Below are 13,945 nucleotides of genomic sequence, written 5' to 3' on the forward strand. Positions count from 1 at the left end.
AAACAGCCAAATCAGCAATTATAGACTTTTCTGGGTCAATTTCTGCACAAATTGTGGTTTATCTTCCTGGGCCATTTCCTTCAGAGGTTGTGGGTCAGAATTCTAATTGTCATATCTGATCTGGCCATTGTTCATTTGTGTATTCAGTTTCTCAGGTGTGTGTGTTTTGTTTCTTTTTTTTTTTTTTTTTTTTTTTTTTTTTATCATGCTGTCACTTGTGAGAAGTTGACCAATTGAAAAAAGGCTAGACCTAGATCTTCACTGCTTGATAATTGTCTGCGGTGTCCTTATGCAACTATATGACAAGCTCTTCTTAGCCTTTTTGTTGTTGTGTCATCAGGGTAATCATGTCATGTATAAACATGACAAGAGAGCAGCTGCCCAGAAGCATTTAAGATTCTGGCTAGAGTGTAATGGAACAGCATAATTACTACTACAACAAAAACAATAGTAAATAGTCCATGCAAGATGCTTTGGAATCAGGAACACAAACTTCCCAACCCAGGCCAAATTTCACAGGCCATGAGGATCGCACATAAACATCCAAGTAGCTTCTTCCTTAAGACAATATATAGCCTGTTCTGCTTTGCTTGCTTCATTCATGCAAATATAGCAAGAAGTATCAGCAATGGCACAGACATCACCATGTCTACTAGCCAACAAGAAATTGGGAGCAGTGTAAATGTCTATGTCACTAGTCATGTCAACGAGTTGAGACTGACCTATATGCCACCTAGGACAGAGGTGATAGATTTGACAACTTCTGTTAGAAATACTAGATGTGTGTTTCAATCTTTTCTGTTTGCATGATTAGCACCAGAGGGGACACTGGTTCATACTAAAAAAAAAAAAAAAAAAAAAAAAAAAAAAAAAAATCAGTGATTTTGAAGAATACAATGTTTAAATAATCAAGAGTGGCCTTGTTTTGGACATTGTGCCTGGGTTAGAATTTCCAGACTTGGTTATTTATAGAATTAGGGTCTCCATGTACAGACAACTCTTTAAATGTATTCTTAAATTTCATGAGGTATTTTTCGGAGGCAAACAAGTTCAGGAACCCTGGTTGCAAATAAAGTAGTATCTGCTAGGGGCACTTAGAGGTGCATGGAAAAAAAAAAAAAAAAAAAGTTGTTCAAAATACAAAGTCAGAATCAAAGCCTTACATTAGCTTGGTTACATATTTGGATCTCTATCAATCTCTTCAGGTGGCAATTATTTGGCTTATTTCCCTGTGAAGATTATTGAATTCAAATTTAGAATTGCCTATAAATAGATTTGTAACAATTTTTTTTTTCTTTTTCTAAAAGGGAGTAACACTAGCAAAATCAAATTTATTTATGGTCATGTGTCCATATAGTTACAAGTGGAAATACTATTCAGTTGTAATTCCCTAAGGAATTTAATGAGAGAATTGGCCAGAAATGCTTATAGTGGGGTTTCTGATGATGGATGGCATATGCAGTAGTAGGTGAAATTGAGGGTAGTAACTATGTTTGGGCTATTCTAAAAGTTGTGTCACATTTTGTGTTTTGATTTTTAAAACACAGTAAAGGTAAAAGAAAGAGGAAAAAGGATCATTTTAAATACAAAACAAACAAATAAAAAAAACCACACAAAAACCAGGGGTCTATAAAAAAATAAGAAGAATGATCATAAGCAAGAAAATAAGAAACAAAACAGAACTTAGACATGGGTCCAGGTTTGATGTTTTGAGTGGAAACATTGCTCTATATGACATCATCTGCTTATCCTGAAGGTCTTGGACCACCTGTGTACTTGGGAAGATGAGCTGTTTCTTTATGACATCTAAGAATCCTCACTTTGAGGTCCCCTATTGAGGTATCCTTCCAATTATGTGTAATTCTGAATTACTTCTTCAGTTGTGAAATTTAAACCCAAGGATTGACTCCCTGAAACTTGCTGGTATTGTTGTTAATGACCTGGTAAAACTGCTTACAAGAAGGTTCAAGAGTAGTTTTTTCTGTGATGTTTCTTCTAATAAATGGATTGTCCTTGTTCAAGATCACGAGGAGGGAAGGCAATCTCAACTTATTAGTTATGGGTTAGGATACAGTACAGGAGTCCTTTGCAGTATTTTTGCCTCATGGGCATGTAGCAGGGCCCAGGCTAGCATAAAATATTTTAAAATCTCTAAATGCATAGACATTTTAGTTATCAATTCATGGAAAATAATCAAATGTCTATGAATGAGCGAACTCTATGGCCCTGTGGGTTAATCGGAGTGACTTTGGCCAAAGGAATTCAAGGTTTTCTGAAAGTTTTACTCATTTTAATTTAAGGATGCCAGTAGTGTCTTTCAACCTTTACAGAAAATTATGGGTGGTTAAGACAGTGTGATTTTTTGAGTAAAGGGTATCAGCTATCAGAGTTCTTTTATAATTCTTTCCAGAAAGAGTGTACTTTGATCACATGATATAAACATTGGAATGCCCCAAGTTGGAACATAAAATCAAACAGTATTCTAGTGACTATTAGGGCTGCAAGTTTTTGGCAAACTGAATTTTCAATTCATTCTAAAAATAGATATGTAATAGCTAAAACATAGTTACAGCCCACAGAGGATGCAAATCAGGTAAAATCCACTTCACATTGCTCAAACATTCCTGGAGGATTTGCTTCTGGCTGTATCACATTTACAGTGTGCCAGAATTAAGTTGTTGATAGGTGATACATGACCAATTTGTCTATACCATGATGAGTACTTTCATAGAGAAATATTTCTAACATTTATTAGAACTCATCTGGTACTGCTAAGAGGCTGACTTAAGAGTTCCAGAGATTTTTCAGAAAAGGGTACAATGTGAGAATGAGAAACTACAGGTTTCAGTCTTAAGGGGTGCTACTCTATTATAAGGGGACTCCAGTCTTTTGTGAATTTTCCTTTGAGAATCCCATCAGATTCTCAAAGCGAGAATTTGAGAAAGATCTCTAATGGCATTAGAAGACAAAGGGAAAAAGTAACCACTCTGAAACAAGCAGAGACTTAACAATAACAAAGGCCTATATGCCAAGGGAAAGAACTTCACCAGAGTGCAATTCTGAAACTATATTCCATCTAGGGGAAGAGAATTTCTCCTTGTTTCAGCCTCTCCAGTCTTCCTGGAGGGAAGAAAAAATAAAAAGTTTTTTTTCATCAGGGGACAGAACTTTAAAGAAACAGATTGGTAATTCTGCAGTTAGAGAAAGGAGTAGAGCATGAGGAGAAAAAAAAATGAAAGCATTAGAGAAGAACTAGAAGCACTGTGACAGCCATCTGAGACGCAGGGCCGTTAAAAGATGGATATTAAATTTAAACTTTACAGAAATGTTCCTCTTAACACCTTACTACCACTCCAACAGGGCTCCAGTTTAATTATAGTAGATTATATCTAAAGAGTTATAAGACAAAGACTCTCTCCCAAGAGCAGCGTATAGGAAAGCCTCAAAGCCACCAAAGGAAACAAAAACAAAATATGCTAGAGGAATAAGTTAAAGCCTCTTGTACATAAAGCTAAAATAAACATTAGACATATTAACCATTAAATAACACAATTCAAGCACTAGCCAAATTAGCATAAGTTCTTACTAAACATTTATGTTCCTTGGTTCTATTATTTGGTACTGAGGTAGATGAAAGGCAGGGCTGGCTGTGGAACAAGAAACTGAGACTGAAACGTAGCACCAGACCACAAGGTGGGATGGACAGTTAGAAGTTTGTGAGCTGGTTTAAACCAGTTAAATCCAACAAGGCAGCAGACTTCACCTGAGAGTGACCCAAAAACTCATTATATGCTCATTATAATAGAGTAACATGCTAAATGGCACACCCCAAACCACCATTATCAGAAACAGAATGACCTTAAAAGGACACAAAATGCCTGATGGATCCCTTCTGTGAATTTTCCACCCTTTCCCAAGAAACCCTGAATATTCTTCCTACAAATTAGAATGTACAGCCCCTAATTAAAAGGACATATGATAAAGGTTCAAACCCCAGCAGGAGCAGTGCTGCTCTGTCTATGGAATAGCCTGCCTCTTGTCTTTTCTATGCTTGAGTAAACTTGTCCTTGCTTTACTTGCATTTCAGCTGGTGCTAGAATTTTTTCCTGTGAGCTGCCAAGAACTCACTGGTTGAGGCGCCTTCTCTGGGCCTGCGGGAGGCAGAGGCATCACCTAGCCTACTGCAACAGTACAAATTGTCCAGCTTTCAATAAAACATTTAAAAGCATGCTAAAGGCAACAAAAAATACAGTCTGAAAAGACAAAGCAAGCATCAGAACCACATTTAGATATGAAATAGATACTGGGATTGTGACAAAAGGATTTAAAAATAACTATAATTAATATGGTAAGGGCTCTACTGAAGAGAGAAGACATCATGCAAGAATGGGTGGGCAATGTAAAGAGAAAGATGGAAAGCTATAAAAAAATTAGGCAATGTTCACACAATGAAATAATATTTTTAAAGGCAATGCTAGAAATCAAATAGTAATAGAAATGAAGAATGACTTTAATGAACTCATTGGTAGACTCAATATGGCCGAAAAGCATCTGTGAAGAATAAGAAAGATCAATCAAAACTTTACAGACCAAAATGCAAAGAGAGAGAGAGAGAGAGAGAGAGAGAGAGAGAGAGAGAAAAGAATGATTTAAATAACAACAAAAGAAAAAAGAACATCCAAGAACTGCTTAACAATATCAAAAGATGTAACAACATCTAAGTAGAATACAAGAAGTAGAAAATGGAGCAGAAAAATGTTAAAAAGAAATAATGGCGAAGAGCAGAAAATGTTAAAAGAAATAATGGCCAAGCCACCCCCCCAGGGAGATAAGAGTAAATCAATTTTTACGATGAATACCAAAAAATTCATATCTAGACACATTATACTCAAACTGCAGAAAAACACATACAAAGAGATGGCCAGGGGATGACATGATGACACCTTACTTGTAGAGGAAAAGGATGAAAATTACAGTGGAATTCTTGCACAAACTATCCAAGCAACGAGTGTTAAGTACGTAATGTGTTGCATAAAAAAAGGAAACAAACTAGAACTTCATCTCCAGGAAATTATCCTTCAGAAGCGAAAGAGAAATAAAGACTCTTATGAGTAAAAACTGAGAGAATTCATCACTAGCAGACCTGCCCTGCAAGATATGTTAAAAGAAGTTCTTCAAGGAGAAGGAAAATTTCTGACACTGGATCTACATAAAGGAAGAGCACCAGAAAAGGAATAAATAAAGAGGGGGAAAAATCTTATTTGTAAATGTTTTAAAAGATGACCCTTTCTAAAATAATAATAGTATACAAGTGTTGGGTGATTATGGCATGTGGATAAGTAAACAGAGTGAAAGCAATGACAGAAAAGGGAGGGAGGGAGGGAGGGAAGGATGGAAATACTCTAAGGTACTTGGCACTACATGTGTAGCAGCACAGTAAGGGTACATGTAACAGTAGAGGCTCATTCAAAGAAACTTAGATTGTTTTGAAATATACAATATAAACTCTAGTGCTACCATTAAATATTTTCAAAAAGAGATATAAATGATATGCTAAGGGAGGAGAGAAACGGGATCATATTAAATAGTTAAAACAAGGGGAGGCAGAAAGAGGGAGAGGGAGAAACAACAAAAAATGCAATTCATAGAACACAGATATAAATATAATAGATATTATTCCAACTATAGTATCTTCAAATAGGAATATTCTAAATACACCAATTGAAAAACAGATTTCAACATGAATAAATAAAATAAGACCCAATTAATGTTACAAAAGAAAAACCCATTTTAAATTTAAACAGGTAGATGAGTCAAAGGGCAGAGCATGAAGTACCATAAAATACTATAAAAATAACACCAAAGTACCTTCCTATTCAAAATGAATTTAATATTTACTTTCAGTTTTAACGTTACAATAAAAGTCCTCTATTATTGTTATAGAATGCACATTCTGAAACCGTAATTCCTGCATAGCAAATTTATGTAACTTTATTACTATTGAACAGTTGTCTTGGGTTTTTGTACATTTTATTAAAATTTTTGGAAACTGATTAAAGACAATATCACTTTTAGTAGTTGTGTCATACTTTGAAAAAACTTACTACTTTAATAATTACTTCAGCTTCCATTTAAAGATTAAAAGATACTGAATACTGCTTAAGAAGATGTTTTAAGGAATATTAAATTACTTTTAGATTTATCTCACAGGTTAATTCTTCTAGGGGTATTTTGATTTAACAATGAAGATTGTATTACAAGAAATTTGAAAAGGCAAAGGAAACCTGTTTCTAATAAACTCAAAAAAGCTGTATGAACAATTCATTGAATACTACTGTTCATATTCTATGTTGATATATTTTAAATCAGTTTTATGCTAATGACAGATTACATGCCTAGGGCAAGGTATAATGTTGTTTTATTCAAATGGTGAATTAAAATGCACAGAGGAGAAATAATCTTTTTCAATTTTAGAGACTGGGTCCATAAAAGAGGTTTTTGAGAAAATGTGAAGGACAACAAAGTAACTTGCACTGAAATTGTTTCTCTATTTTTGAATCTTTACATCTTTATTCATTTTTATATATCTTTGTGCAATCAATTACAATTATATTACTAGGTTATATTGATTGAGCAATTATAACATCCAAGCTTTGTATGAAGTGCTGAATATAGATTTTTCCATTTTAAAATTTAAGCCATAATTAACATACTGTATAATTCACACAATTAATTGCCTTGTTCTGTGAATCTTTACAAATGTATACAGTCTTATAGCTACTGCTGAAAATCAGGATATGAAAAGTACATCATTCCCCAAATTTTCTTAGGTCTTTTTGTAGTCAACCCCTCCACTTTCCTCCAGGCTCTGGTAATCATTGACCTGTTATCTGTTCCTAAAGTTTGCCTTTGAATGAAAGACACATAAATGAAATCCTGTGACTTTTTGAGTTTGGATTCCTTCACTTAGCAAAATGTATTTGAGATTCATCTGTATTGTCACTTGTAGACATAGCTCGTTCCTTATTGTGGAAGGATAGTGTTCTATTATTGGGATTTGGATATTTCATAATTTATTTCACAGTTGAGGAACATGTGGCTGATTCCAGTTTGAAGTAATTGTGAATAAAGAAAGTCTCCATACACATTCATGTACAGGTTTGTGCAAACATAGGTTTTCATATTACTTGGTCAAATTTCTGGAAGTGTGGTTATTGGGTCATTTGATGAATGTATGTTTAATTCTATCAGTAATTGCTGAACTGTTACTAGAAGGATGTAATATTTTGCATTCCCCCAGCAATATGAGAGTTCTAATTGTGCCGTATCTTTTACAAGTATTAGTACTCCCTGTATTTTTAAAGACATTCTAATAAGTGCATTTTAGTTTGCATTTCATTAACAAGTAATGATGTTGAGTATCTTTTAATATGATTACTTGCCAGGTATATTTCTTCTCTGGTAAAGTATCTGATCAATTTTTCAATTGGGTTAGTTGTTTACTTTCTATTGCATTTTGAGTATTCTTTATATAATCTGTATACAAGTTCTTTATAAAATAGGTCATTTACAAATATTTTCTCCCTTTCTGTGTTTCAATTTGCATTTTCTTAAAATTTTTAATTTCAGTGAAGTCCAGCTTATCAATTGTATACTTTTATGAATCATGCTTTAAGTAAATGAATGTCATGCAAAATTTCCCACAGTTTTTCTAGAAATTTTTATAGCTTTAGCTCTTATCTTTAGGTCTACAATACAATATGAATTAATTTAAAAATATATTTATTGGTGAGTGTGTTTATGTGGGTGTCGATCCAGAAATGTATCATTAGTCAATTTGCTGTACAACACCATAATGTGCAACAAAAATTTTCTATGGTATTATCAGTAAATTTCACTGATTTTTAAATTTAGTGAAATTTGATCTTGCATGTTTTTTTAAAAGTATATTTAAATTAAAATAATAAATGTAATTATACACATAAATATTATATAAGTAGTTGAATTCAGGAAGAATCAACTGAAAATGTGGTTCCCATTAAATATGGGTATCAAAGTTTAAACATGACAAATGTAGTGATGTTTTTAATGCAAATGATTGGACACTATATTTCAATTTTTGAAGAACACATTAGCATAGAAATAAATGCCTATCCCAAAATTAAATTCTGTGTAATTGTAGTCTTGAGGAAATTCACCAGGATGGTTAAACCTATGTATGGCACATATATTTGATGACTGAAAATGTTCTAAAGTTAGATATCATAGCTAAAAGCATCATTATATTTTTTTAAATATGCACTCATTTTCTTATTTGAATTTATTAAAATATAGAAACAAATTCGCAATAATTTGTCTCAACGAAGCCCACAAAATTATTTTAGTAAGATTTTTGTTTTGTTTTTGCTGCACATGAAATATCTCCCATTAACTGTCTATGAGGAAAATTATTGCCAAATAAACATTGTATCAGGGATATTATATGGGGAAAGTAACAAATAAAAAGCAATAACAGATGGGGATTATATAAAATATTTTACATTTGCTTTTGACATTTTTACTTAAATGGTTACTTTGAGTAAGATGAATATGAATTTGCATATTCACAGCAAATAACTTTATGAAATTATATTTATCCTTCAGATATCCAACTAAATGATAAAACATCCCTTTTCTTTCAAAAGATCTCAGTGCTATTCTCTAACACACATATTTATTATAATGATAAAGAGATTTATATAACACCTCAGCTATCAGGATGTCTCCAGAGTTCACTAGCAGTTTTATAAATGTCAACTCCTGAGTATTACATGTAAAAGTGCAGCAGAGCAGTAAAGCATCGAACTGCCCTTTTGGCAATCACTGCAGTAGTATATTTAAAGGTCAGATGTACATGATTATTTTACCTGAGCCACTTTGTTGGGAAGAGAGGGGCTGAGTCACTCATGACTTGTTCAGATTTTCCTTTATGGTTTAAAACTTAAAGGAAAGAAACCTGGAAAGAAGAAGTGCAAAATCCAGATATGTAAAATGTAAAATAAACTATTTATTGGAAAGCTGTAGGTTAGACACATGGGTACTTGGTGTTAAAAATCGGGGATGATATAAACAGTGTATACTTAATTAAAGTACAAATGTGATATAACTTTTTAAACAATATAGATTTATCCTAAATAAATTGTGAAAATAACAATATAAGTAGTTGTTCCATATTTTATCCTATGTCTATATATTTTATACATAAATTGTAACTTGTACTTTCTATTTTTACTTTAGATAGAATTCTATCTGGTTAATTTCAACTTCATCAGTTTTGTAAACTTGCTCCAATTCTCCCTCAAAAAATTCCTGGAGGTGCATTTTGAGATTCATTTCACTCTGAAAATATTATTCTGTCAGATTATCATGTATAAATGACACGTAAGTCCATTAGTCATCCAGTTGCATATATAGTATCCTGACTTCATATTGTAGTAAAATAGTTTCATATCAATTTTCAAATGTCCCCGAAAAACAAGGATATTATTACCTATTAATATTTCTTACTTTACATTATCCACATTAGAACTACATGACTATAACCTGACATCAAAATTCAGGACCCAGGATAGGCAGACAAGTAGGGGCATATCCCCACATATTTATAAGAATCATCATAGGTAGAGCTAAATTTTATTCTGGAATCTGTTAGAGAGACCACATCATATATTTCTTTTCTTTAAATATTCTGTTCACAAAAAAGTCTAAATGAAAACCAAAAATACTATCTCTCAAGAAATTTAACAAAAATGAGGCAGTTATTCAACACCATGATATCTACTTAAATATATTAGAACACAATATTTATAGATTAATTAAATACTTTCTACCTTTCAAACAAATAGCTATTGATGTGTTCAATTTGCACTTCACCACTATTTCTAAATATTATTATGCAATATTCATACATATCTTCAATGTTTACAAAAACTTAGATTAAAGCTTAATCTAAACTACTAAGAACCTAAAATCTTGAAGGGGATGCAGATTGACACTACCAATGTTTATTAAAAGTGAAGATTTCTTGTGAGACACTTTGCTTTTAAAATTAAATTCAAAAAAGATACAGTTCCAGGATGGCACAATAAAGACTTCCAAAATTAGCTTCTCCATGAAAATAATAAAATCATTGTTAAATACATCAAAATAAATTAGTAATCAAAAATGTTTCATAAAGAAAAATCGAGGCTCAGATGGTTTTACTAATGAGTTTTAATAAATGTTTAAAGAATTAGCACTTATTTTTCACAAACCAATTCAAAACTAGGAGAACTTCTTCCCAACTCATTCTGTGAAATTAGTATTATCGGAATATCAAATCCAGACAGATATTAATGAAAACTACAAGCAAATGTCCTTTACAAATTAGATCTAAACATTCAATAAAAGACTAGCAAATTGAATTGAGCAACATATATAAAGGATAATACATCATAACCTAATGGTATGATAATACCCTATAACCAAGTATATCTCAGGAATGCTGGGTTGGTTTAATATACAAAAATCAATCACTGTAATATGTCATGTAGAGAAGAAATGGAAAAACATATGGTCAACTCAAAAGACACAGAAAAAAGCATTTGACAAAAATCAAAAAACCCTGTCATGGTAAAAACACTCAAAATGATGAAAGGCAGTTAGGAAAAATCCCTACTTAACCTTATATTTACTAGTGCTTTCCTCTTAAAGTCAGGACAAGACAATGATGTCCACTCTCCCCACTATTATTCAACAATGTCCTGGAGGTTCTAGGTTGGGCAATCAGGCAAGGAAGTGAAATAAAAGAAGACAAGAGTAAAAAGAAAAAAAGAAAATTATATCTATTTACAAATGACATAATCTTATATGTAGAAAATTCTAAGGAATCCACACACAAAAAAAAAGCATGAAAACTAAAAAAGAGTTAAACAAAGTTGCAGAATACAAGTCCTTAGACAAAAATCCATTGTATTTCTATAGACTAGCAATGAGCCATCTGAAAATAAATTTATGAAAGCAATTCCATTATAACGACTTCATTATTTTTAATTAAATTTAACAGGGTAACATTGGTTAATGATATTATATAAGTTTCAGGTGTACAATTCTATAATACATCATATGTATGATATGCAGTTATTGTGTGCTCTCCACCCAAAGTCTAATCTTCTTCCATCACCATATATTTGACCCCTTTTACCCTCTTTATTCTCCCCCTGCTGCCCTCATCTAGAGAAATAACAATTGTTGGAAAGAATATGGAGTAAAAGGAACTCTCATACACTGTTGGGAGGAATGTAAATTGGTGTGGCCTCTATAGAAAACAGTATAGAGTTTCCTCAAAAAATTAAGAATAGAGCTACATTATAACTCAGCAATACCTCTTCATGGTATCCACCCTAAAAATTTGAAAACACTTGTTCATAAAGATGTATGTACCACTGCATTCACTGTAGCATTATTCACAAGTCAACACACGGAATCAACCTAAGTGTCCTTCAACATATGATTATGTATATACACACACACACACACACACACACATATATATATATATATATACACACACATATATATGTGTGTATGTGTATATATATATATGTATGTGTGTGTGTGTATATATATACAATTAATGTAGTGTGTGTGTATATATATATACAATTAATACATATATATATATATATATATATATACACACATACATATACATATATATATACTGTTCCCCCAAAAATAAGACTGGATCTTATACTGTATTTCTCTGACAATAAGACTGGGACTTATATTAATTTTTGCTCCAAAAGATGAAGTAGGGCATATTTTCAGGGGATGTCTTACTTTTTCATGTACAACAATCTACATTAATTCAAATACAGTCATGTCATCTTCTTCTGGAACATCGTCATAAAGTACCAAATGTGACCATCTGGCTGACGATCTTAACTGAGACTTATTTTCAGGGTAGGTCTTATTTTCAGGGAAACACCACATACACATTTTCCACCACATACATCACCACATTTCACATTTTCATATATACAATGAAATATTACTCAGCCATAAAAAATGATGAAATATTGCCATTTGCGACAACACAGATGGATCTTGAGAGTGTCGTGCTAAGTGAAATAAGTTAGATGGAAAAGGGTAAAAATCATACGATTTCACTAATATGTGGGATACAAAACAGAAAGCAATAAATAAACAAGTGAACTCAGACACAGACAATAGTATGGTGGTTACTAGAGGGAAACGGGGCATCGGGGAGGTTGAAGAGGGCAAAAGGGGTCAAATATATGGTGATGGAAAGGAGACTAGACTTTAGGTGGTTAGCGGACAATTCAATACACAGATGATGTATTAAAGAATTGTACATTTGAAACTTATATAATATTATTATCCAATGTCACCTCAATAAATTTAAATAAAAAATTAAACACATACTGAAAAACAAATATAAATGAAATAATTTTTTTGCAAATGATAAATCTGCTGGGGTATAGTTTCCAAAATACATAAAGAACTCTTACAATTCAACAATAAGAGCACAAAAAGAAATGAAAATGTGGAAATAATTAAAATAAACATTTATCCAAAGAACATATGTAAATAGCAATAAACATATGGAACAATGCTCAACATCATTAGTCATTTGGACAATGCAAATCAAAACCACAATGAGATATTACTTCACACAAACTAAAAGATAAGTAATAACAAATATTAGCAAGGATGTGGAGAAATTAGTTGTGAAGTTATAAAATAATGCAGTCATTTTGGAAAACAGCTCCATAGTACTTCAAAATGTTAAATAAACAGTTACTTTATGACCTAGGAATTCCACTCTTAGATATATATTCAAGGAAATTGAAAGCATATGTTCACAAAAAAAACCAAAAAAAAAACCTTGTACATAATTGTCTATAGAATCATTATTCTTAAGAGTTGAAAAATGTAAACCAATTGCTCATCAACTAAACAAAATAGCTAAATAAAATGTGGAAATATATAAGGAACTACTATGGTAATAAGACTAATGAAGTACTGATACTTGATATATCATGGGTAAATCTAGAAGACTATGTTAATTGAAAGAAGCCAGTCACAAAAGTCCACGTATTGTATGATTATTGTATGATTCAATTTAAATGAAATGTCCCAATTATGAAAATTCAAAGAAAGAGAATATAGATTAGTGGGTGCCAGAAGAAAAGAATAGGAAGAATGTGAATGATTACCAATGAATCTGGTGCTTATTGAGGTGATGAAAATATTCTGAAATTAGCTGGTGTTGATGCATAACTCTGTGGATATACAAAAACAACAACAACAACAACAAAAAAAACTGCTGAATCATATACTTCAGATAGGTGAAATTATATTTGATGTGAATTGTATCTTAATAAAGCAGTGTTTGAAAAAATATCTGGGCATATCCTCTTAAATTTGGGTCTATATCAAAGTCTCTCTTTCATGTAAATTTTTTTTAAAGTTTAAATAAAATAAATAAAAGACTCTAAAAGATTAACTTTAAAAACAATGCAGAGGAAACAATCTGAAATTAATTCTACAACACTTTATCCTGTACTCTTCCAAACAGCCATGTTCTGAAATACCAAAAAAATGTAGTGGAGCTGTTCTACAACTAAAAAGACAATGAAGAGAACCACCCACGAAGAACCGAACAAAGAAGTCCCATTCAAGCGATCTGGGTTTCGTATTCTATTCATTTTTTTTCAATGTTTCAAAATTTAAAAGAAAGAAAAGTGAAACTATAAAGTGAGCTACCATATATTTTAAAAATTAAACCAATAAATAATAAAATAATTCACACAATATTATATAATATAAAAAATGCATTTTACTATATAAAATAAAGCCATTTATACCGGAGTTAAGCATAGTCGTAACTTGTAAGCTAATA

The sequence above is a fragment of the Rhinolophus sinicus genome, linkage group LG03, assembly GCF_036562045.2.
Source record: "Rhinolophus sinicus isolate RSC01 linkage group LG03, ASM3656204v1, whole genome shotgun sequence".
Classification (NCBI taxonomy): Eukaryota; Metazoa; Chordata; class Mammalia; order Chiroptera; family Rhinolophidae; genus Rhinolophus; species Rhinolophus sinicus.